Source organism: Abramis brama (assembly GCF_963993115.1).
Source record: "Abramis brama genome assembly, chromosome: 4".
Classification (NCBI taxonomy): domain Eukaryota; kingdom Metazoa; phylum Chordata; class Actinopteri; order Cypriniformes; family Leuciscidae; genus Abramis; species Abramis brama.
This window is the reverse complement of record NC_139966.1, coordinates 3,784,663-3,808,343: the sequence shown is the minus strand read 5'-3', so window position 1 is coordinate 3,808,343 and position 23,681 is coordinate 3,784,663. Positions and strand designations below refer to the sequence as shown.

Here is a 23,681-nt window from a genome sequence, read left to right as displayed (position 1 = left end):
TCAGGATTTTTGTGTAGATTAACATCTTGGAAGGGAGAGCTGGTTTTGTCTTAATGGGTTGCGTTTCAGTCACTATTTCATATTAATTCCGTTGTTCTTTCTCCCTTTCCCCCCGTGATTTTGTCTATATCGCGAATATAAGATGACCCCCCATTTTTCAGCCTATTTTTAGGACAAAAACCTCGTCTTATATTCGGGTATATACGGTATATTCGATTATCATGAAAACGCATCTCAGGGAACGATCGACTCGGTAACCATGTGTTAATTACCCCTAGGTTCATTTTTCACTGGATTTGTCCTTTAAATTGTAATTTTTTGGGACTCAGAAAAAGGCGCTGTTTTAGTGTGTTCCCTTTAAATGCAAATTAACTGCTGCTGCACGGCACAGGGGGCGGAGCCTCACGAGCTCGCGCTCAGAGTCAGGACAATCTCATCTGATAATATCAGAACAGAAACTCTCGGAAGTTGCGGTGTTCATTTCGACTCGGAGTCGGACAATAATGCCCACAGAGCCAGATAATATATGCTGTATGGACATAGAACAGGTATAGTTTAGTTTAGTTTAATTATGGTTATAACTTATTTGTCATCTGCTTTTATCCACTAATACAAGCCTGCTGTAGCAAAACCCGTCCGAATGATGACCAAAATATACTGACGAGTTCAGTGAAGTTTATTGTACATCACACAAAAGATGAGCGTTAGTTTTACTACAGAGAATCTCTGTAAGAGCTGAGATGGAAGATGGAAGATGGAAGATGGCGCCTGTGTTTTTGGCTTGCCGTCTGCTGCTCTCGTGTTTTCTTCTCTGTCTGTCTGATGTGTCGTTTACCTGCTGTACGCGGCTGGTGTACGCCCGTCAAGCTCTCCTAGACATCCGCATCTCTGTTGGGGATTCACTCGCGAACTTTCACACCGTGGACGTGGAATGCCCCCGTAACAAACCGTGCGAGCCTCCTCGTACCATCTTCCTGCACGATATCTGCCGGTGGCCGCTGAACACCGTGCGGAGAAAGCGAAGGAGGAAACGAGGAAGCCGTGGAGGTTACTTGACGAAACTGAAAGCTTATTTACAAGCTGACATTTCGTTTGGACGCAGATCTGCAGCATGGCACCCGCGGGACGCGGTTTACCGATGTCTTCGTCCTGTTTTCGCTCTACATCTGAGTCATGTCACTCAGGTTGATCTCCGTAGTGTTGGCCGCCGCGCCCGGCGGAACGGAGTAAATCACGGAAATCTGCGCTCATTGAGAAAAGCGCCGTCTTCTCACGTGACTATTCCTCCACCTAAGTTGGCACTAATAAATGCCCGCTCCGTGGTGAATAAGACCTTTTTATTAAACGACTTCTACTCCTCACACAACTTGGATTTTATGTTCATCACAGAATCATGGATAAAGGTCGGTAATTTAACCCCCTTCTCAGAACTGGTTCCAGCAAACTGTAAATTTTTTAACTCTCCTCGTCCTAATGGACGCGGGGGTGGGATTATAACTATTTTAAATAACTCTCTCTCCTCACGCTGCCGGCTGGTCCCTGCAAAGGCCTTCCCAAGCTTTGAAACTCAGCTTCTCCACCTAGATTGGAATGGTCCCATCTGTATAGGGGTGATATACCGCCCTCCACTCTCCACTAAGGATTTTATACAGCAATTCACTGAGTTCATTGGCAACATTGCCACAAACTATGATCGATTCCTTTTGGTGGGCGATTTTAATATTCATGTCTGCTGTCATTCAAATTTCTTGACTTAATAGATGCTTTTAACCTACTGCAGTGGGTCAAAAACTCTACCCACATTCAGGGCCACACATTGGACCTTGTGTTATCTTACGGGATTGATGTCACTGATATTGTACTCTCTGATTTTCCTCTCTCTGATCACAAGCCTATTTTATTCTCACTGTCTCTTCTGGAGCTTTCTCAACCCACTATTGCTCCTGTTATGTCGCGGTTCTATTCTCCTCAGTTCAACACAAACTTCGACTTGTGCTTTGTTGAACTTTGCTCTCACTTGCACTTGGACCAACCTTTATCTGACCTGGATGCAGATCAGCATCTTAGCCTTTTAAATTCAGCATGGCTTAAAGTAGCAAATGAGACTGCTCCTCTTAAGCCTCACAAACCCAAACTAAAATCAGATATGTGGCAAAATTCTGACACTCGCCACCAAAGACAAATTTGTAGAAAGGCCGAACGCAAATGGAAACGGGACAGGCTAATTGTCTCCTTCCGCATGTTCAAAGACTCTCTTGCAGCATACCAGAACGCTGCTAAATCAGCTAAAGCCACATACTTCTCAAACGTAATTGAGTCCAATCACTCTAACCCTAAGGTCTTGTTCTCTGTCATTCATTCTGTTTTAAATCCATCTGTTAAATTGTCTGTTGCCTCAGATGCTCTATGTCAGGGGTGGGCAAACTACGGCCCGCGGGCCACATACAGCCCGTTAGGCTGTTTAATCCGGCCCGTCGAGTATTTAAAAAATTGTCTTAAGATCGCATTAATTTTGCCTTTTTCTTGCAATACTTTGCGTTATATATAAATTGCGTTGCATATATTTGACAATCGGAATATCAGATATTTCATGCCATAGCTAACAAATGTAAAAAAGGAAAAATGACATAAAAGCAGATCCTCATTCATTCAGCGCTGTTGTGGCTGCGGTGTGTCACGTAACAAGCTAGACGCGTCACCATGGAAACCAAACAGACAGCAACTTAAGCGCATAGACTTGGTGCACGTTAATGTTTTTTCCTTTTTTTGAAAACTCACAGAGAAAAAAATGTTTGGTAACCGCTTGCACACGTTTAGTTTTTCCTTTGATTTTTCTGCTATTTAGTTTTGCTACTCTGGATTTGTGGATGTATCCTCCTGACTGATTCCGTTTACAAAACCTTTATCGCCCGGCTTTCGACTACGCTCCCCTGACGTCTGCCATGTACAGAACCCGGTTTTGTTCATTAAATGTTCTGATCTGCATTTGCTTTTTATGTTTTATTTTATTATACTTAAAATAAATTTGTATATTCGTTTATTTCGTTTTTTTCCCCAAATTTTCGTTTTTTAAAAATTAACCTCAAAACATAACATGCTAAATGGGGGATATCTAGCATAAAAAAAATGTATTGTCAGAATGTCGTCTCTCAGTTGTTGAATTTCGCGCAGACGTTGCCACAACGTAAATGTGTTTGCCCCGCCCGATCTCATGAAAGTGCGAATACCACGAATTGTATTTGTAGTTCTTGTGAAACGCAGTTTTCGCGTGCATATGATACTTAAAGGGATAGTTCGCCCAAAAATGAAAATTCGGTCATCATTTACTCACCCTCAAGTTGTTTCAAACCTGTATGAATTTCTTTTTTCTGCTGAACACAAAAGAAGATATTTTGAAAAATCTCGGGTAAACCAAACAGTTGATGGACTCCATTGACTTCCATAGTATTTTTTTTCCTACTATGGAAGTCAATGGGGTCCATCAACTGTTTGGTTACCGACATTTTTCAAAAAATCTTCTTTTGTGTTCAGCAGAAAAAAGAAATTCATACAGGTTTGAAACAACTTGAGGGTGAGTAAATGACAGAATTTTAATTTTTGGGCGAACTATCCCTTTAATGGCGTGTAATAGGCACGCACTCCGCACCCCTAATCCTAACCAAAGGGTTTACAGTGCGCAGCATATGCACGCAAAAAAATATATTTTTGGCGTATAAATGGCACGAGAAATAAAATTTGTGGGATAGATACGCAATTTAATGAGATCATGTTTCATAATCTGCTACTGGGCCGGCCCTCTGTCAAATTTTAAAACCCAGTGTGGCCCTTGAGCCAAAAAGTTTGCCCACCCCTGCTCTATGTGAAGACTTCCCGAGATATTTTTTATTAACAAAATCACTAAATTAAGGATCAGTATCTGCCCTAAATTATCTCTCCCCCCTATTATGCCGCGTACCTCCTGTGTTTGGGAGGCTTTTGATCCCATTAACCTCCAGACACTGAAGGATGTGAGCACCATGCTCAAACCTTCATTCTGCCCAAATGATATCATTCATCCGAGATTTTTAAAATTAATCATCAACTCAGTGGGTCCAGGTATGGTATCCCTTATTAACAAGTGTCTAAACACTGGCTCTGTTCCGGCCGATCTTAAAGTGGCTACGGTCACTCCTCTGCTCAAGAAGCCTTCACTGGATCCTTCTGTTTTAAAAAATTACCGGCCCATCTCTGTCCTACCTTTCATTTCACCACCGTTTATTACGGTGCCTACAACCAGCCTTTATTAATTATTATTGCAGAGATGGGGTTTGGGGCTGGGTCCGTGGGACTGTTTCTGGGGATTCACTTTTTATTTTACCCACCTTTTGTCTTCTGCATTCTCCTTACCATTGTCTCCTGTTCTTCCCTCAGACTCGTCCCCCAGAAACAGTCCCACAGACCCAGCCCCAAACCACATCTCTTAAAAATTAATAAAGGCTGGTTTCTAAAGTACTTCTTCCTGCCTCTATGTATTAATACTCATGGGTAGCCTAAATGGGTTCCATTCAGACCTTAACATTAAGTATTTTACTGTTATATGTCAACAAGATTCAACAAGACATTTTCACCTGGCTAGGCCCAATGTTTAGATCTGTTGTGGTATTTATGCAAATTAGCACATACATAATTAGATTATGCACTGTTTGTCCATGTTAACAAATAATTTAAAAAAACTTGTAATACATTTTTTGTTTGTCTTGATATAAGTAATCAACTCAGTAATTGTCACTGTGATATCTAAAGGTTAAAATTGTTACCCTATTCACGTAAGAAAAAGAATGAATAGGCGTATGAATAGGCTATATTTGGGTCTTTTTCGAAACTTTCCCCTAATGGGATTCTCTGGGGCTTTTTTTTCCTTACTCAGGACATATTGAGGATACAAAATCAGTTGAGTTTGCTTCTGTTGCAATTTGTTCACGGTATAACCGTCTCGTATCTTTTAATGCAAAACAAAGTTATATAACGCAATAAAGGGGGATTCAGTTTACCTAATATTTACTCAAGAAAGAAAGATGCTCCCCGAATGACAAAACAATATATTCCTTTTTTATCTTTTTTATATCCTTATGCAAATAAAAATAATTGTCAACAACAACAAAAAAACAAATACAAGAAAAAGCAGCTAGACAAGAAATGATCAATAGGTTGCACAATTCAATAAGGTGAAAATCAGTCTGTGGCAGCCTTGTATCAGACAAGGCATAGTTCATCAAACAATGTCCAAGGTTGAAGCAGTCCTTTAGTAGATGAATAATCCAACCATCTGCGATGAATTTACTCCAAAAGACAACAGTTCTCATGCATCAGACTCTTCCAAATCAGGAGCAGTCATGAGTAAGCCAAATTCCCAAGCTTACATTCCTCTGGACTTTAAATCCATATTTAAAGTGCATCATGGAGGGTTAAAGTCACTGATAAAGAGTCCTTCTAAAATACATACAAGATAAACTGTATCAAACTTCTTAGCAATAAACATCAACAATATCATCATCAAGGCATGCTATTTAAATATCAGGAAAAAAAACAAAAAACAAATCCTTACTTTAAGTTGAGCTTGAAATGTAACAGTTCCCAACCAGGACATAGCACAAATGCAGTTAAGCCCATAGATATCATATATAAACGCTAGATGTCTTATGGCGCAGTCACTTCCGGCATCATCGTTCGGCCATCTTGTGACAGTGCTCTGTGCATTAAGGTGAATGATCAGCACGCACACAAATCCTCTTATCTCGCTGAAATCTTGACGGATTTACAAACGGTTTGGTTTCTTACAAACGTTATTAACGTGGCTATAATTCCGAATGCTTGAACATGTATGTTATAATTTTTCATATGTATGCAGTGTATGTATGCAGTGTCATAACTACATCTCTGACGTTTATAACAAACCAAACCGTTTGAAAATCGGTAGAAAAATGAGCAAGTTATGGTTATTTAAAAGTACATGCACCATTGAAGTAGTGAGCGAGTACACTGTAGCAAGATGGCCGCCACGTGCAGACGTCGACCTCCATTGGCCAGCAGTGCGCACGAGACATCTAGCCTTTATATATGATATCTATGGTTAAGCCATGCTTCGTACTTCTGCTTTACTACTCTCTTCCTCTACAAACCCCCCTTTACTTAAGAGAACATTCAGGCACAATAGCACCCCTAGTGGTGTGGAAGAAAGACTGCAGTAAAATGACTTTGTAACATCCCCTCCTTCATTGGAAGGCTTAATACATCCATAAAAAGGTTTCAAATTTTTAACATGATAGGAATCAACAGAGTCAGGATTATCAAGAAATAAAATGGCATAATTAACTGGGCCTAGGCATTTTTGAACTTTAGCAGGGCCTTTCCATCTAGGAGACAGTTTTGCCATGATCGCATCCTCAGCTTTTGACAGGGGGTGAGTACGAACCCAGACAACATCACCTTCTTGGAAGACGATTTGTTTTCTTCTCAAGTCATAGTAATGTTTCTGCTTTGCCTGAGCTCTTTTCACATTCTCCTTGACTAACTGGATCATGCCTTCCTGTCTCTCCACAATGTCATAAGCAGGATTATCTGGAGAGGGTGGTCTGGGTAAGGCTCTCTCCAGAGGACCTCTCAACTTACGACCCAGAGCAATTTCGGCAGGCGTGTAGCCAGTGCTCTCTTGCCAGGCTGTGTTGATGGCATACCTAAATTCAGACAACCATTTATCCCATTGACGATGTTTGTTTCCCACATATGAGGCGATCATAGTCTTCAAATTCCTGTTGATCCGTTCGGTGAGGTTAGTTTGAGGATGGTATGCAGTTGTTAATTTCTGTATAACTCCCCATTGTTTGCAGACAAGACTTAACAAGTGTGACGTAAACTGCGCTCCTCGATCAGATACCAAATAGACAGGAGTTCCCCACCTTGTAAAAATCTCCTCAACTAAAATACGGGCAATTTGTGGTGCTTTGGCCATCCTCAATGGAAAAAGCTCCACCCACTTTGAACAGTAATCAACTACAACTAAAAGATGCTCATTTTGTTTAGAGCTCTTCGGGAAAGGGCCCATCAAATCCACCCCCAGCATATACCCAGGCTCCACCACTGGTGTTGATTGCAAGTAACCTGACAGCTTTGAAAAAGATGGTTTATACTTTTGACAAGCTTCACATTCCTTACAGTATTTCCATACATCAGCTCTCAAGCTTGGCCAGTAAGCAATTTCCGTCAGTCGTAGTAATGTTTTAAGCCGACCCATGTGTCCACTTAAGGGATTGTCATGGGCATACTTGAGAAACTCCCCTCGCAGACAAGCAGGTATGACCAGTTGGAGCTTTGATCCTTTTTGACCATCTGGGACACTACGAAAAAGGAAACCATTCTCAAGGACATAATACACTCTGGAAGGGCAAGGATTGGGTTGACAGACAGCCTTGTTGCATAACTCCTGAATTTCTGGGTCATTAGACTGTGCGGTAGCAATGTCAGACCAGTCTATCGGTAAATTAGATGGAGTTACAGAAGAACTGGTAGATTTGACCATGGCTAACAGATGAGGTGGAGTAGACGCTAGGTTACGTGACAAAGTATCTGGTACTACGTTGCACTGTCCCTTTCTATACCTGACGTTGAACTCGAATTCTTGTAGACGAATAGTCCATCGTGTCAACCTTGATGAAGGTTTGGGATGTTGGAAAACCCAAGTCAATGCAGCATGGTCTGTAATCACCTCAAATGGTCTGCCTTCCAAATAGGGTCTCCATTTCTCAATGGCCCATACCACAGCCAAACATTCCTTTTCTGACACAGAATATGAGTGCTCTGCTCCACGAAGAAGTCTGGACGCGTAAGCAATTACGTGTTCCTCTCCATTTGTCTCCTGTGTCAAAACAGCCCCAAGGCCGATGTCACTTGCGTCAGTTTGCACCTTAACCCTCTGAGGTCGGCAAACGCGCCCACGCGTTTTGCTGGATTTTCTTCACATTGTAGAACTATAAACTTAAATTACTCCGTCATTTATGGTCATACAGAAAAAAGAAATATAAAAAAAGAATCTGTGATATTTCTACTTTTGTATGTGTCCACTTACAATCAAATCAAAACATTGTGCTTTTGTAAAATAAAGAAAATAAACAGGGTGTGCGTTCTGCCTCTCCGTCGCGGTGAACTTTTTTTTCTTGAGCACGTCTATAAACTGAAACAAAACTCAGCAAATACTTGTCACACATTTATGAGCCATATACCTTTATAAACATTTAAGTGTGTACTTTTAAATGATCGGATTCAAACTGAAAACAAATATTCTCTGTTTAAGTAATTTGTATAAAACCAACAAGATGTCCAGCTTCTCAAACGCTTCCTAATTACTTTTAATTTGAACACGCCCACTCGCGCAAAAGATATTCACATGCAAATCTCCACATGGAACGCGAACGCGCTCATTACCTCAAAAACAAAACACCAAAACACCTCACAAGTCTCTGGCGCACGTTTGGAGCTTACATTGGATTTAGGCTACCTCAGAAGAAGAAGAACGCGATTTGAAAACAAGAAAGATGTACAAGGTAAGAAATTCTTACATATTAGTTTGTTATTGTTGCATAAATTTCACATTGCAGTTGAACTGTTGCTAGATATATGGTGAATATTGTAATATTTAGACCCGTGTTTACTGTTACTGTGTTTGTGGATATATGCTCAAACGTAGATATGTATATGGTAACCATAATGTTTTATATTTGAGCGCGATCGCGTTTGAATGTATCATATTTGATACATTCGAAAAGCAAAACGCACCAAAGGGCTTCATGTTTTTACTATTATCTCATTTCATATCATCATAACGAATAGAAACATTTGAAGTAACATGATAATCAATATATTTTTCTCTAGCTTAGTTGTTACTGAAATATTTTGGAAGATTTATAGGCTGCTATGGTTATTGTTATTATTATTTTATGCAGCACTGCACATAGCCTATGCTTACAAGGCACAACAAACCTGGTGTTCATTATATTATTGTTGGAAACATTTGTGTGTGTGTGTGTGTGTGTGTATGTATTCTGTGAATTTTAAAAAGCAATTTTAACCAGAAAAATCTAAAATGTATTCCCCAAATCGTGCAGGCCTTTCTCTTGATATCAGTATGTTCACTTTTTCTTTTTTTTTTTCAGGGCCCAGATGCCACTGAGTCCTGCTGACTTCAACTTTCACATGAGTCTCTGTACATGAACATGGTAAAGTGAAAATCAAACACCTTGGAAATGAAAGGTATGTACAATGTTTTTAATAATGGCACAAAGGTCTCTGTCTTTGGATCATTGGTTATCTTGGTCAGATAACCAATGAACCAATTTGGCTTGCTCAGTTGGGGATATTTTGGGGATATTTAATTTTATTCTATCAATCAATAAATTCCACTAGAAACAAACTTTGTTGTATTATTTTATTTTAATACTGTGAAGCTGCTTTGATACAATCTGTATTGTGAAAAGCGCTATACAAATATACTTGATTTGATTTGATTTGATTTATCTTTGGATTATGTTGTGTTGTAAATAAATCAAACAATCTAAAAAGCCATTCTTTTTTAAATCTCCTCATTCTTTGTGCAAGGTTGCTCAGAATGATAGGGGCCTGATAGCTCCTAATAGGGCAGTTAGAGGAGGGTCTTTGTCTTACTCAGGTGAGAAAAGCTTACATATTAATGAGCTCCCGCATAAAGCTTTGTGGCACAAAACACGTCGTAAAAATTTTAAATCAATATATTGTCTTATCTGAATGAGCAGTCAGGGTGATTTTCACATAGTTTTAGAGCAAATATTCTAGGCTACGTCATACAATTTTCAAAAGTCTTGCGAAGAAATAATCAGTATGGGTTTCATGACCTTATTTCATTGAGAATTTTTTTTTGTATTTTCACAAACCACGCATAAATGTCATTATCTCAAAACTACAAACTTTTGCATACATGCTGCTGATATATTATTGTAGCAGAGTTTGTGCTGAATACAGTGTAATTAGACTTTAGCCATGAAAATGTCACAAGTAACAGAAATAAGCACAAATGTCAGAGCATGTCAGAACACCTCCAGGGCCCAGAAAACAGCTCAGACCCCAGAGGGTTAAAAGACTTATTAAAATCAGGAGGAGTTAACACTGGAGCTTTAGTTAAGTCATTTTTGATCCTTTCAAAAGCATCTTGACATTCTTTAGTCCATGTCCAAGTGGATTGTTTCTTCTTTAGGGCATGAAGAGGTGCAGCTTTCTCTGAAAAACTTGGTATAAATCTATGATACCAACCTGCCAATCCCAAAAATCGTTGTACATCCTTGAGTGATTGAGGTACTGGAAAATCACAGATGGCTGCTACTTTGGCAGGATCAGTCTTGACACCTTCCCCAGATACAACATGACCCAGGAAACTAATAGATCTCTGTACAAGGTTGCATTTCTTGAGGTTCAAAGTCAGACCGGCTTGATGTAAACAACTGAAAACTTGACTCAAATGCTGTAAATGCTCCTGCTCATTTTTGGAATATACCACAATATCATCGATGTAAACGAAGCAACATTTTCCTTTAATGTCTTTAAGCACATACTCCATTCATCTTTGGAATGAGGCAGCAGCATTTTTGAGACCGAAAGGTAGACGTAAGAATTCAAATTGTCCAGCAGAAGTAACAAATGCAGTTTTAGGTATGCTCTCTGGTTCCATCTCAACTTGCCAGTAACCACTCTTTAAGTCTAAGGTACTGAAAATTGAGGCTCCATGCAATGACTCCAGTATCTCCTGAATTTGTGGCATGGGATAGCCATCTAAGTGTGTCTTTACATTAAGCCCACGGTAATCCACACATAATCGTGAACCTCCATCTTTTTTGGGAACAACAACCACTGGAGAAGCCCATGGAGACACCGAGGGACGAATTATGTTTTTATCTAGTAGTCCTTGAATCTCTTTGTAAATGAACTGCTGCTTCTCTAGTGACACTCTGTAGGCTCTCTTTCTGACCGGTACCTCATCAGTGGTAATTATACGATGACTTACAATCTTTGAATGTCCAATTTCATGGGTGCACACAGACGGCCAATCATTCATCAAATTCTCAAACTGAGTTTTGAATTGAGCTGTGGTCTCAGTGTTCATGGTCAGCTGTTGAATGGATTGTAAAAGTTCTTCAGATATTTTTGGAGTAGGTAAAGCAAGATAGAACTGCACAGAAGGTGGAGTGACTGATTCTGAAAATAGAAGGGGAAATGTTTCAACAGAATCCTCATCATCATTAGATGGTAAGCTGTACTGTGCCAAGACAAGACAATTCCAGATGAAAGTAAGAAATCCATACCAAGAATAATCGGGACAGTTAAATCAGCATCTTTCATCACGTACAATGTCAGCTTGAGCTGTTTACCCTGCAGAACACATTCACACTCAGACATTCCAATGGCAGTCTGCATTTGTCCGTTTGCCAGTATGAAAGATTGACCTTTACTGGACTTCCACTGTTCTTGATGATGCAACTGCTTCCAACATGACTCTTGAATTAACGATAGTGTGCTTCCTGTATCTACTATAGCTTGGAAGAATCTGTTACGAAGCAATATAGGTAAGGTAACCATTTTGAGTTGTGGTTGGGCCGGTTGTTGAACACAATGCACTACACGGGTGTTAGCAAGTGAGGGTTTGAGACATGAATCCTTATTAGACTGGACTTTCTTCTTTTGAGACTCTGTGTTAACGTTACTCCAGTACCTCTTAGCTTCTCCAAAGTCCCTTTCAATTTGGGTGCCAATTCTCACCAACTCTGCAACATTTTGTACTGAACCTCGTAACAAGTTAGCCAATCGTGGGTTACAATTGTGACCCGTCACGGAAACCAGGGACACAAGTCGGCAGCACAACTTTCGAGCAAAATGAGAAAGAAGCGTTTTTTTTTCAAAATTGGTGATTTTCGTTTTTTTGCAGAATCTGTTAGTTGAGATCACGAAGAAGCCTCTCCATGTTTGAGATAGCAGTATTGGTATATTTAAAAGCGTACATTTTGATGTTGAAATCGGCTTGTTTTTCGGAGATTCTAGCACGCAGTAGGGGCGTGTCATTGTCGGTGCGTATTTCCATACTGAATAAGCTGGCATGGCTACTTATTATGCAGCGCTCTGGCCGGCTCTATCTGATTTCAAAATTCAATGAAGATGGACGCCAATAACATTACGATGTCCAGCAATCGATTTAAATAGTAGGTTACATGGGGTTTAATTTGTTGTTTAATGAAATGTAGCCTAATACATGTTGTCAGTGCCAATACATAGATCCGCCTATATTATTAATGTGTACATGAATGGTATAGTGGTAGAGCTTTCGCCAGCCGTGTCAGAGGTTGAGAGTTCGAATCCGCCCTTGTATAGGTTTTTTTTTTTTTCTCGTATAGTTTTTTTTCTCTCATCAAAACGATTATGTTCATCAGTGGTTGTATATCAAGGAGGGACACGCAAACGTTTGAATTATTTTGTTATTTCAACAGAACGAATAGAGAGTATCCGCAACGGATTGAAGCGCGCGTCGAGTGAAGACAATGCAGTGTGTGCGCGAGCCACGCGAGTAAACACTGTATCTGCGCCACTGATCGCAGCGGCAACGAGCACTTTGATCACTTGATTAAAAAAAAAAAACACATTTCAGCGCTAGTATCTTATTTAAAAAACGAACGAAATGAATGCTCTGCCAGTTAACTGGAGATGTTTTATTTAGAGAATTTGTAGAATTGGTACATTCAGGGGGGAGGGGGAGACGGGGGAGCTTTACAGGGGGTATGACTTATCTAAATGAGATGTAAATGAGCCCTATTGTCATTCCCAGAAGGGTGAGAACTTGCCAGTCTTTAGAAGCAGATTTCTACCATTTCAGTTTTTTTGAGTGCCTACCTTCAAATGGCCACAACTTCTCCAAATATTATCAGATTTCCATGTGTTACACATCGTTGGAAAGCTTGAATACTACACTTTCAGAATATGCGAATAACTCAAAATGCCCCAGAACCGACTTGTGTCCCTACTTTCCGTGACTGGTCACAATTTCTCAAGATAGCTTGTAGGATTTCTCGCTCTGGCATATCCTGTTTCCATCTCAGACATAGGGCTCTGTAATGAAAAGCAAAGTCTCGTAGACTTTCTTGCACCCCCTGTTTCCTTTCTATCAGGCGTCTAGCGGTTTCGTCTTTATAATCTTCACTCAAGAAGGAACATAAGAAAACATATTTAAACTGCTGCCATGTGTGAACGTTTCTCTTTTCAGCAAGCCACCAGTCCTTTGCAGTGTCCTTCAAAACTGAGGTGAGAGAAGCTAACATTTCATAATCAGATAGAGGTCGAATGGCAAGGTATTCTTCGCATTGTTCTATAAATGCAACTGGATCACTTTGGTCACTGCTACCAAAACTTGGAAACTCTACTTTTACTGGAGGTTGAGAATGAATAGCTGTGTTATTTCCAATGGTTGAAAGATGAGTATGGCTTTGTTGTAGTAGATAGGTTTGATTTTGGACTTTATGCATTGGTGGATGAACATATGGGCTTGGAGATGGTTGTATGGGAGTAGACATAGGAGGAACAAGGGATTTTAACTTGTTGTCAAGTTGTACATCTCGTCTCTTTAAACAGTCCACCATTGACTTCCCCAAATCTCTGATGCTGAGTTCAAGTCTTTGTTGAATCCTTTCACACCTCTTTCAATGCGATAAGTCAACTTTTCTTCCACTTTCCGACATTTATTTTCTATTTCAGACTGGGAAAAACTGTCACTCACTTTTTTAACACAGTCTTCCAATCGTGTCTCGAGGGTTGTAACTTGTTCTATCAATTGCCTTACTTGTTCTGCAGTGGAAGCATCTGATTCGAGCTCGGGTCTTTCTTCCATTTCAGGTGGTGGTGGTGGAAAAGGATCACCATCATCAGCATCCTCAACTGCTGCATTTTCCTCTTCAGAATCAATGTATTATTCACTAAATGTATTAATGAGTTCTCTGATCGGCTCTCTTCTGGTTACAAAGGCTTCACTGTTGAAGTCCTCACTGGGCTCATACTCATCCCCTGAATCAGTGTGTTGGCTTGCCATATCCTCACCTACTTAAGCAGACAATAAAGGCAAAACATCTCCCCGTACGGGCCACCAAACTATAACCGTCTCGTATCTTTTAATGCAAAACAAAGTTATATAACGCAATAAAGGGGGATTCAGTTTACCTAATATTTACTCAAGAAAGAAAGATGCTCCCCGAATGACAAAACAATATATTCCTTTTTTATCTTTTTTATATCCTTATGCAAATAAAAATAATTGTCAACAACAACAAAAAAACAAATACAAGAAAAAGCAGCTACACAAGAAATGATCAATAGGTTGCACAATTCAATAAGGTGAAAATCAGTCTGTGTAAGCCTTGTATCAGACAAGGCATAGTTCATCAAACAATGTCCAAGGTTGAAGCAGTCCTTTAGTAGATGAATAATCCAACCATCTGCGATGAATTTACTCCAAAAGACAACAGTTCTCATGCATCAGACTCTTCCAAATCAGGAGCAGTCATGAGTAAGCCAAATTCCCAAGCTTACATTCCTCTGGACTTTAAATCCATATTTAAAGTGCATCATGGAGGGTTAAAGTCACTGATAAAGAGTCCTTCTAAAATACATACAAGATAAACTGTATCAAACTTCTTAGCAATAAACATTAACAATATCATCATCAAGGCATGCTATTTAAATATCAGGAAAAAAAACAAATCCTTACTTTAAGTTGAGCTTGAAATGTAACAGTTTCCAACCAGGACATAGCACAAATGCAGTTAAGCCATGCTTTCTACTGCTGCTTTACTACTCTCTTCCTCTACAAACCCCCCTTTACTTAAGAGAACATTCAGGCACAATAGCACCCCTAGTGGTGTGGAAGAAAGACTGCAGTAAAATGACTTTGTAACAGACTTGTCTGTTACAACGGTTGACCCCTATTTTGGCTTAAAACGCCTGGACTATATCATCAACATACACAGCGAAGTACACAAAACACTCGTTACAACTAACAGTAAACAAATATACACACCTTTTCAGTGGGTGCTAAATAAACTGGTAAACCTTATATCCGTAAAATGACTCGAAGAGCTGTCATAAAGAGCGCGCTCGCACTTTCACTTTCACTGCCGTGGTCAGTAACGTTAGTCCTGTTGCTCCGGAGACTGTAAGCTGGATCACAAACAGTACTGATCCATCCTCGAGTAACAACGAGAGTAAATGAAGACTGCTATGTTCATTCTTATCTGAATCCGAATCTGAGAACAGCTCATTCTGAGACAGTGCTTATGATTTATTGAGATGGTAAAAAAAACACTGGGTGGATTTTTATCATTCTAGGGTGGTTTTGCTCACACACTGCCAACACACATTTATGTTCAAACACCATGTAAAAGTGAATTTTGCATAATAGGTGCCCTTTAATATTAAACTAATTCTCAGCTCTTAGATTCCGTCAATTTTATTACGAAATTCATACAAAAATACGTTTGGCGCTTGTAAATGTGACGTGACAGATCGCTGAGCGCCTCAGTTCAAGTGCACGTGAACCGATCATCTGTTACTTTTTTATTTAAAGATGCAGTACAACTTACCGAAAGTATACATAATATCGACCAATTAGTGTTTTTCAACCACGGAAAGAGGTCAATATAACAGCAGGAGAACAATTATGTTACATGTTACATTTACCTCAGGAAAGCCATTTAATGACCATAGCATGTTAATTGAATAGAAAAAATAGCTAGAGAGGAGATTTTACTGAGCACTATATTACATATTTATTATATTTTTACTTATGTCATTAAATAATTGTTATTAAACAAAAACTGCATTATATTTAATTTAATTTGTTATTTTTAACCTTTAATAACACCAGCAGATTGGGCCCTCTATGTTTACAGCATTAGGTGAGATGATTTTTTAAAATAAAATTTAAAATAAACATGTATCCAAATTAGTCAATATTGAATCAAAATCGGAATCAAATCACAAGAATGGAATTGAAAGCTTGAAATTTTTGTCAAGCAATAATAAAAACTGTCCTACCAGTCATTGTACAATGTAAACATTGTAACATGTTGTCACTAAACTTCATAAAATTCTATTTAGTTACCAAATGTTTTGACAATCACAATTACACTTATTGTACTGCAATATTTGTTTTACATTGTTTTCCAGCAAATAGACTGATCGTTAACACCTTGACAAAATCACATAATTAATTTGAGGGCGAAAATTTAAGACGAAAATGTTATAGTGAACACATGCTTCTTGACGGTTTTGTAATGAACACCGTAATAGTTAGGACCGATGATGAGTAGCGATTGTGCTTCATGACTGTATTTGCAGACTTTGACATTTTATGATATATGTACATTAAGGAAAATATTTCCTTTTTACACTGTGTTCTGCAGTTCTCTAATAAAAGGGTATTTCATGCTATTCTGTATCACATGTAGTCGCGCCATGTCCTCCTGCGCTCCCGTTGTGGACAATGTGACTGTAAGGCAGCGCTGATTATTTTTTTTATTTTTTTTAATACATTTTGAATTACGTTTGGATTTTACTAGATGTATATAGCCTAAAACAATCGGCACAAATAACACTGTTGGATTTAATCTTCATGATAATGTGGATATAATGTATGAAATGGAGTGAAAATTAAATGTCATTAATTCTTATAATCGTTCTTCTCACATTTATTTTCTACAATCTAACTTCAGTTCACGACCTCACCATCTGTGTCGCCAATTCCCTTTGTCTCAGAATGTGCGTACGCACGGCTCAAAGTTTGCTAAAGGTGCGCACATTCTCCCGTCAAGTTTGTTTTTTATAGATCACAACCTTTGTGTGGGAACTGGCGTACGTACGTTTCCAGCCCCGTTTTGTACGTACGCATGCTTTATAAATGAGACTTTATAAATGAGACCTGGACTGAGTCATGGAGACTCTGACATCTGTAGAGTTGACCGATCCAGACGTGTGTTGGCTCTCACTTCAGACACTTTATCCCCAGTGTCAGCTCGGAAAGAGCTGGGCCGGTCCGCTCTATACATACGGGCAAAGGTCAGTAGTTGTTATCAAGCATGCTTTTCTATCCTACATCTGTTGTTTTACATGCATCATACAAGTATATACAGTTGAAACCAGATATTTACATACACTTCAGAAAAAAACACAAAACCTTTTATTTCTTTACTGTCATACATTAAATCAGAGTAAACTTTTTCTGTTTTAGATAAATAAATATTAACATATTTTTTGTCAAATGTCAGAATCGAGCGAGGGATAATTTGTATGTATTTTTTTGATAACTTTCATCAAAGTCAGAAGTATACATACACTTCCTTAGTATTTGGTAGAACTGCCAAACGTTTCACTTGGGCCAAACGTTTTGGGTATCCTTCCACAAGCTTTCTACAATAGTTTGCTGGAATTTTGGCCCACTCCTCTTGACAGAACTGGTGTAACTGGGTCAGGTTTGTAGGCCTTCTTGCTCGCACTCGCCTTTTCAGTGCCGCCCACAAATTTCTCAATGGGATTGAGATCAGGGCTTTGTGATGGCCACTCCAATACCTTGACTTTGTTGTCCTTAAGCCACTTTGTAACTAATTTGGAGGTATGCTTGGGGTCATTGTCCATTTGGAAGACCCATTTGCGCTCAAGCTTTAAAGGTCCCATTCCATGGATTATTTTTATTAATTTATAATGTTTCCAGGGGTGCCCTTATAATGTTAGTATGTTTTTTAGATCAAAAATTTGTATTATTTAGAAATAAAAGGCATATTTCCTAGCCTGATTTCATTCCCTGGTTTGAACACTCTGTTTGAAGGGGCGTGTCTGCTGTGAGACTTCAGTGTAAACGCCCTCTGCTGTGATTGGCTGACATGCTTGCATATGAAATATCTGGCATTACATGTGGATCTGGAAAACTTTTACTATTACAGCTATTATACGTTTTTACTATTACAGCTATCTGGATTAACGAATCGTGATAAGTTTTTTAAGTATTTAGATCTATTTCAAACACATAAAAGGTTGCAGTGATGAGCACTGAGCAGATGACAGTCTGTTGATCGCGTGAAAGATCTTATCATTGCAACGCAGTTTCTGCACTATCACTAATGATTTCACCAATGCAAACATGAGGTTGTAGTGAATGTGAAAGACATAATTCACCTTTGTTATTAAGTGTAGTTCTGTACACTGTTTTTCTGCATAACTGTTCAGGGATCGCGGTCCCTTTAAGATGTTGGGAAGGCGTGATTACAGAGGACGCGGTTCAGCGCCATTCTTCCGTGGTTTTGTTTACCTGGTAAAATAAACGACACACGCATTCGTGTGCTCAAAGTGAGAAGTTGTCTCTTGCAAATTACTGCAATTTCCACACTGGTGACCCCGACATTAGTCTGCTGGACGTATCCAGAGACACGACGCGATCATGACCGCGAACGCTGTCACCCTCAAACTCCCCGAATTCTGGGAATCGTCAGCATCTGCATGGTTCGCCCAGACGGAAGCGCAGTTCGCGCTGCGTGAGATCACCGCGGATACGACCAAATATTACTACGTTGTGTCTGCTCTCGGAAATTCAACAGCATCCAGGGTGGTTAGCCTTCTTACAAATCCTCCCGAAAACGAGAAGTATACAGCACTTAAAACCCACCTGTTGAAAACGTTTGAACTGTCGGACACTGAGAGAGCCAGCAGGCTTTTCTCACTTCAAGGACTGGGTGACAGCAAACCGTCCGAGCTCATGGACCGTATGCTGGATCTTTTGGGCGAACACAGACCTGACTTTCTTTTCATCCAGCTTTTCCTGCGTCAGCTGCCTTCCCAAGTGAGAGCTGCATTAGCCAACACCACAATCACTGACTGTCGTAAACTAGCTGAAGAGGCTGATAAATTTTTCCTGGCGAGTCAGGGACATTGTGTGGCCGCGTTTTCCCCTGCACATATTTCTTCAGTGACACAGGACGACTCCACACTTATTGCTGCGACTACTTCTCGTCAGCAGCAGTTTTCTGGCACCCAACAGCTCTCTGGATTGTGTTTCTATCATGCAAAGTTTGGAACCAAGGCCAACAAATGCCGTCCACCATGCAGTTTCAGTGTTTCGGGAAATGCCAGGGCCGGCGCTCAGTAGTGGCCATGAGTGTCGGCCGAGTAGGCAGGCTGCTTTTCATCCGCGATAGCATCTCCGGTCGCCGTTTTCTGTGCGACACGGGAGCACAAAGGAGCGTTCTGCCTGCATCCCGTTTGGACATGGTGACCGACAGCCACGGCCCCCCTATGGAAGCTGCGAACGGTAGCCCCATCCGCACATATGGAACAAGGTATGTCGAACTGTGCTTCGGAGGACAGCAGTTCGGTTGGGACTTTGTTACTGCAAAGGTTGCCGTTCCCCTCCTCGGCGCCGATTTTTTGTGTGCACATGGACTGTTGGTAGATGTTAAGAACTGCCGTCTGATTGATGCTGTCACGTTTTGTTCTTATACGTGCACGCTCAGCGAGGCTGACCCCATCCGACTGTCTAACATGCTCTCAGCTTCCGATGACTTCCACCGTCTACTGGCCAGTTTCCCAGCCCTCACTCAGCCCACTTTCTCTGCATCTACTGTGAAGCATGGTGTGGAGCACCATCTTGCCACTGCTGGTCCACCCGTTTACGCCCGCGCTCGGCGCCTCGACCCGACCAAGCTTGCCGTTGCAAAGGCTGAGTTTGCAAACATGGAACGCCTGGGCATAATACGCCGATCCGACAGCCCATGGGCATCACCCCTCCACATTGTCCCCAAACCTGGCGGCGGCTGGCGCCCGTGTGGCGACTACCGGCGGCTTAATGAGGCAACGGCACCTGATCGATACCCAGTCCCGAACATACAAGATTTTTCAGCACACCTGGCTGGCAAGGTAATTTTTTCCAAGGTGGACCTCGTCCGGGGATATCATCAGGTGCCGGTACACCCACGGGACATTCCCAAAACAGCAGTAATCACGCCGTTTGGTCTGATTGAGTTCCTACGCATGCCGTTCGGCCTTAAAAACGCCGCCCAGTCTTTCCAGCGCCTCATGGACTCTGTTTTGCGGGACCTGCCTTTCCTTTTTGTGTACTTGGATGACATCCTGGTAGCAAGCACATCCAAGTCTCAGCACCTGGCACACCTCCAAACCCTTTTTGAGCGGCTTAGCCACCATGGACTAATTGTCAACCCCGCCAAGTGCCAGTTTGGTCTCTCCACCATCGACTTCCTAGGACACAGAGTCACTAAGGACGGGGCAGTTCCTCTCCCATCAAAGGTGGAGGCAGTCATGCAGTTCCCACGCCCACCCACTGTCAAATCCCTGCAGGAGTTCCTCGGCATGGTAAATTTTTATCACCGCTTCATCCCTCGAGCCGCTCAGCTCATGGGGCCTTTGCACGAGGCCCTGAAGGGTAAACCCAATCACGCTGTGGACTGGACTGAGAGCAGAGTCAAGGCTTTTGATGCCACTAAAACAGCACTAGCGAACGCCACCATGCTGGCGCATCCTTCTGCGACAGCCCCCATTGCCATCACCTCGGACGCCTCGGATTACGCTGTCGGCGCTGTTTACGAGCAGTGGGTGGGCGGGGCCTGGCAGCCGCTGGCTTTCTTTAGCCGTCAGCTGCGCCCTTGTGAGCGGAAGTACAGCACTTTCGACCGGGAGCTGCTGGGTCTCTACCTCGCCATTAGACACTTTCGTTCCCTGCTAGAAGGCCGACACTTCACTGCTTTTGTGGACCACAAGCCGCTGACTTTTGCCATGGCCAAGGTGGCTGAGCCGTGGTCTGCCCGCCAGCAACGGCATCTGTCTTACATTTCCGAGTTCACCACGGACTTGCAGCACGTTGCCGGTAAGAGCAACCACGTGGCGGACTGCCTATCACGGGCCGTGGCAGGGGCAGTCCATCTTGGTTTAGATTACAACCACATGGCCGCGACTCAGACCACAGACCCAGACGTGCAACATCTGAAAAACTCTACCACTGGACTGCAGATTGAGGACGTGGTTTTTGCCGATGCCGGCACAACGCTCCTGTGTGACATCTCCACAGGTAGTCCTCGGCCAATCGTTCCCTCGGGGTTGAGACGACAAGTGTTTGATGCCATCCACGGTCTCTCCCACCCAGGTGCGAAAGCTTCACAGAGACTTGTTGCAGCTAAATTTGTTTGGCACGGCCTCAAGAAGGACGTTAGGGACTGGGCTAACACCTGTGTTGAGTGCCAACGGGCCAAAGTACACCGCCACACTAAAGCCCCATTAGAATCATTCCCGGTTCCTGAGAGGCGTTTTGACCATGTAAACGTGGACCTGGTTGGTCCTCTGCCCTGCTCTCAAGGTTTCACATATTTGTTAACCATGGTTGACAGGACCACCCGCTGGCCTGAGGCTGTGCCACTGACATCTGTGACGTCTGTCGAGATGACTCGGGCATTTATTGGCACCTGGATTGCCCGTTTTGGTACCCCTTCGGACATTTCCTCTGACCGAGGTGCGCAATTCACGTCTGAGCTTTGGGACGCTGTCGCACAGAGCCTCGGAGTGAAACTCCACCGCACGACTGCATATCACCCGCAGGCTAACGGACTCTGTGAACGTTTTCATAGGTCGATGAAGGCTTCCCTGCGTGCCAGCCTCAAAGACAGCAACTGGGTCGACAAGCTCCCGTGGGTGATGCTGGGCATCAGGACTGCACCAAAGGAGGACCTTCAGTCCTCATCCGCGGAACTTGTTTACGGACAGCCGCTGCGAGTGCCAGGGGATTTTGTCCCTAACACCACCGTTCCCTGGTCTGCTTCTCTCCAGCGGTCTACTCTACTGGATAATGCGAGGCTTTTTGCACCCATCCCCACTTCCCGTCACAGCCTCCCTCAGTCACACATCCCCGCAGGACTTCAAACAGCCGACTATGTTTTCATTCGCCACGATGCCCACAGGGGACCACTACGCCCACCCTACGAGGGCCCATTCCGGGTTCTGGAGGCAGGGGACAAACACTTTGTGGTGGACAGGGGTGGCAAACCGGAGCGACTCTCCATCGACCGCCTTAAACCGGCTCATTTGGACGTGGCTAGGCCCATTGACCTGGCCCAGCCCCCACGACGCGGACGGCCTCCTGCTCTGCCCCCACCCTGTGCTCCCATCCCACTCAAGCCTCCCACACTCCATGCCCCTCACCCGTGTAATGACGTTACACCGGCTGCATTGGGGTCTCCTCGACCTTCGGTACAGCGCAGTCGTTGTGGCCGGTTGATACGCCCACCTCCACGTTGACTGTTTGGTTTTTCTGTTATGGTGAATTCTGGGGGGACGTGTGTAGTGAATGTGAAAGACATAATTCACCTTTGTTATTAAGTGTAGTTCTGTACACTGTTTTTCTGCATAACTGTTCAGGGATCGCGGTCCCTTTAAGATGTTGGGAAGGCGTGATTACAGAGGACGCGGTTCAGCGCCATTCTTCCGTGGTTTTGTTTACCTGGTAAAATAAACGACACACGCATTCGTGTGCTCAAAGTGAGAAGTTGTCTCTTGCAAATTACTGCAATTTCCACAAGGTATATAAATACAGTAAGAGCTTTGTTGTGCAGTGTAACAGCGTCATTGATTTCATAACGAGTTTTGGCAAGTGTCCAGATAAACTTGCGCTGTGTGATTAACAGCTTGGGCGATTGGAAAGGGATTGTTCTTTGATCGCTTTCTGTATATTAATCACAGTTTAAGTAAGATTATTTTCATCCTACTAAGAGAAACGATGTGAAGTTGATCGCTACTTCCATATTAAATCACTACTTACCGCTTGCTGGAATATAGTTGAAATTGTCCCCTTCGTCAGTATGAAACGCTGAGAGAAGCCTGCTTGATATTATCCCAGGTTAGAAAAACAGTCCGTGTTGAAATGGACAGAGCAAACTAACAACTTCGAATTAAACTTTTGCGGTATCCGATTATAGATAAACATCAACCACGTCTGTTTACATTTCGCCATCAATACGCCTGTGTTCCTGTGGGCGGAGGTTACGGTTCTAGTGACATCATTAAAGAAGGAAGTAGAGGGGTGTAGTCCAATCCAGCCGTTTTTTGTAGTCAACTTCTGTTAAATAAAATATCTCGCTTGGCATTGAACTTTGAGCTTTATAATTTTACAGATATTATTTATACTCTAACAACAACATTACACACTAACTAAAGTTTGAAACATGGGATCACGAAGAACGGGACCTTTAACTTCCTGGCTGATGTCTTCAGATGTTGCTTCAATATATCCGCAACATTTTCTTTTCTCATGATGCCATCTATTTTGTGAAGTGCAGTGAAGTGAAGTTTAATTTCAAAATATCAATTTGGCTGGCATTGCATTTTGTTCCAATTAACATAAAAATGACTTTTGCAAAGTTTTGAGGAATTCCATTGAGATTTAGGGGTGCCACCTAACACATGAACTTTGGCGAAATTTCGAAAAATTAGCAATTTTTAGTCTAATTGCCAAAAGGTTGACCTGGAAATGTTGAGTACAGTGAACTTTTATACAGTAACATGTTCAATAGGGTTATCAAAGTAAAAGTTGTTTGTTTGCCCTT

At 41.9% G+C, this 23,681-nt stretch overlaps 1 long non-coding RNA gene across 1 annotated transcript in view; it reads right to left on the bottom strand.

The window, feature by feature from the left end:
* LOC311081600 overlaps positions 1 to 23,322 on the bottom strand; it is a 444,005-nt gene extending 420,683 nt beyond the window's left edge. The window contains exon 1 of the long non-coding RNA XR_014605947.1: positions 22,898 to 23,322. This is a non-coding gene — a long non-coding RNA (uncharacterized lncRNA). The remainder of the gene's footprint in view (positions 1 to 22,897) is intronic.
* Between the last annotated feature and the right edge of the window lie 359 nt (positions 23,323 to 23,681).